Here is a 3,636-nt window from a genome sequence, read left to right as displayed (position 1 = left end):
GTCATTTTTTTTATGTCTTATTACAATAGCCTCTTAATTTCTTTTCCCAGCCTTGAGTTATTCACTTCTCAATATCATTCTCTTTTCTGGAGTTAACTTTCTAAATTGAAGATCTTGTAAGGTCAGTTTAAAAATCTTTCATGAGGCTGGGTGTCATGGCTCATTCCTGTAATATCAGAACTTTGGGAGGCAGAGGCAGAGGCAGAGGCAGAGGCAGAGTCAGGGTGATTACTTGAGACCAGAAGTTTGAGACCAGTCTGGGCCACATAGTGAGACCCTTGTCTCTATTGAAAAAAAAAAAAAAAAAGGAAACAAAAACATTAGCCAGGTGTGGTAGTGCAAGTCTGTAGTCCTAGCTACTTGTTGGGCTGAGGTGGAAGATCACTCACACTTGAAGTTGAGGCTGCAGTGAGCAGTGAGGTACAATTGATTACACCACTACGTTCCAGCCTGGGTGACAGAGTGACACTCTGTGTCGAAAAAGAAAGAAAAAAAGAAAAAGAAAATCTTGCATGAGATCCTTTGCCAAGGAGCTGTGAGTTCTTTTGCATGACCATTTTCATCCTTGCCAACACGGTGGTTAGCTAGTCCCTCCCTTCGACTCCGCATTCCAGCCAGGCTAGCTGCTTCTCAGATGTGCTGTGCTCCTTCCTGCCTTGGTGTGCTGGCTGCTCCCTCTGTGAACATCCTCCCCACGGCTTCTGCTCGCATGGCTTCACAATTCAGCTCAGATGCTCCCTTTTTCCGAAAGCCTTAACATTTTTTTTTCTCTGTGAACACATCTACTATAGCATTGCCGTGCTATCATCTAGTTACTTCTAAGTTTCCCCAAGTATGTTGTAAACTCCTTGAAGCTAAAACCAGCACCTGGATGTTCAATGAATAACCAAATAGAGTATTTTATTCAACAAGTAAGTTTGAAGGTGATTAAAACCATGAACTCTTTACTAATTATCCTGTTTGGTGTTTACATTCTGGGCAGAATCTTTTCTGAAACAAGTAAGAAAAATGAAGATGGCAGAGGAATTATATTAGTATTGGTAAAAGATACAGCAAAGGAGGAATCTCCTGTCATTATCCACCCACTTCTAGCAGAAGAGATTGGTGGGTGAGAGAAATGAAATATGGTAACCTAAGGTGCATAAGCTAGGGTGGGTAGAAGGCAGTCATTGCATTCTGATGGAGTAATACCTGGCTAGAGGTTCTGCTCCATTGTTGGCGGTTAAGCAGCTGTAACAAACATTGGCTGCTGTCTGAACTTTAAAAGCCTTTGATTGTCCAAAAAAGACTGGGAAATACCTTTCCAAAAGAAAGAAAGAGGAGTCGTGTAGCATCCTCAAACAGAAGAGTACTCAAACAGAAGAGTGGATGTGATTTGGATTTTTATGCTCCCAGCTCAAAGGAGTTGGCCAGGTAGCTGTTTTCAATTTTATCTATTTAGAATATTACTCAATAACACTTAGCAGATAGCTAACAAGATAGTATTTAATTCTTTTTTTTTTTTTTGTATTTTTTTTTTCTTTAAATAGAGACAGGATCTCACTATGTTGCCCAGACTGGTCTCAAACTTCTGGGCTTAATGATCTTACCACCTTGGCCTCCCGCAGTGTTGGAATTACAGCGTGAGCCACCGTGTCCCACCAGCATTCAACTATATTAGTCCTCAAGATCTCTGCCCTTTTCCTTCTGGGACCCTTACCCATCTGAATTATCCACCGAAGATACCTTAACCTTTGTGCTCTATAGAGGGGAGCTAGAGATACATTCAAGGGACATAAAATAGAGGATCTATCATACTGGTTAAATAGAAAATTTTTGGCAATTTTTATTTAGCACCAAATCAGAAGTTGCTCCAGAATTCCTATAAAAAGGAGGATTAAGTACATAATTTGTTTGAGTGGGGAGGGGCTGATGGAGATTATGTAGTAGTAGATAAAGCTACTACTGTATTCTTGAACCCCCTTCTTGTATTGCCATGCTATGTATTTTCTTACTGTATTATGCTGGACATTGTGGGAGATTTTTTAAAAAACAACTTGATAAAGATGAACCCTGCTCTCAAGAAAATTAGGATTCAGCTGGGGGAGACAGAAATAATAAGTTTAAGAGGCTATTTACCAAGAACAATTTTTTGAAGACAACTGAAGTATAGGAAAATCCTAATGTAACTTGATAGATGAGAGTCTAACAATTTTAATAGAGTAAATATGGTGTCCATATTATTTAAAGATAAATGAAATAATGAGGTGAGCCTTCATGGCTGGTTAACCAGGAGTTCTGGGTCTAACTACACTAATACTTTCAGATACGAGTTGGTACTCTTTGGTGGCCATTGTGTGTAGTAACTGGTTAAATGTCAATGAAGATGATGCTGGTTCTTGTGTTTGGATGGATTTTCAGGGCAGTGGGGATTTTAGAAATCCCTTGGCAACTTGGTGTCCATTTTTTTCAGCCTAAGGTCAGGAGATTGGGCTGAGAGATGACAGGGGATGTGAACATACTTCCTTTATTTTCCAACTTCCTAAAACAAGGTTGCCTGCAGTCTTTCCACCCTATCTTGCCCTCTTCCGTATCTCATGTGTTTCCTCTCCAGAAAATCAGAACTTGCTTGCTCTGCCTCATTTGAAAAATGGGGTCAAGCACAGAAAAAGAGCGTTCCAGTGTCCAATTGCATTATATCCGAATTTACATTATCAAGGGGCATGTTTTTTAAGGAATTTTCCTATAATAATGTTCTCTTTGAGTTGAAATAAATCAAAGTATTTCCTTGAGGAGAAAGGATGAAGATATAGTTATTATACAAGGTAGATATGTGTGAGTAATCATAACTAAAGTTTTTGAATTCGTACTATAAGTGAGACCCTGTTCTAAGCAATTTATTTCTTAGTGGCCCATTGAGGTCTGTACTATTAATATAGCCATTTGAGAGATGTGGAAATTTAGGTATTAAGAAAAGATAATTTTCCCAAGAGCACATAGCTAGTGACAAAGTTAAGATTATAACCTCATCCAGTCTTACCTAGAGACCATGTTTTTAACTATAATGTTATTGTGAAGTGAACAAGTATAGGTTGCCATGTTTTGTTTTTGTTTTTAAATTAGCTCAAATTCACAGCTGGACCATAATAATTAAAAATCTTAATAGCTAGCTTTGTTATAAATGAAAAGAAACAATGAGGGTAGGAAAACTGCAAATACATGGAATTTTGATTTCTAATTTCCAGATAAATTCTAATTTGATTTCTAGTCCTAGCCTCTTATGTTTTCCCAGAGGCATCTTGCTATCTTACTTGTTTCTTTCTCTAGAATCTTCAGTTTTTCTCTTTTAATTCCTTTCTCTTGCCCATGTCTACTCCATCTTGGGAAAAACCGTAGAGTGACCTAGTCTCAACTGTACCTGCTTTCTCTAGTTTTAAAAAAATACCTGTTTCTCCCCTCTACTCCCTCCATTTCTCCAAGTGTCTTCTCTTGAAGGTCCAAATAACCTCTCTGTGAAGTTCCAAAGCGTGTGTCATTTCTATTGTTTCTTGCTCCTTTATTTTCTGTAATACCACAAAGTCCAGCACTTTTGCCTCTTTTTTTCTTTTTCTCACTTCTCATCTTCCTCCTACCCACTCACTGTGTGTTTCTCCAGTG

This window comes from Saimiri boliviensis, chromosome 8 (genome assembly GCF_048565385.1).
Source record: "Saimiri boliviensis isolate mSaiBol1 chromosome 8, mSaiBol1.pri, whole genome shotgun sequence".
NCBI classification, from domain to species: Eukaryota; Metazoa; Chordata; class Mammalia; order Primates; family Cebidae; genus Saimiri; species Saimiri boliviensis.
Note: the sequence above shows the minus strand (reverse complement) of the source record.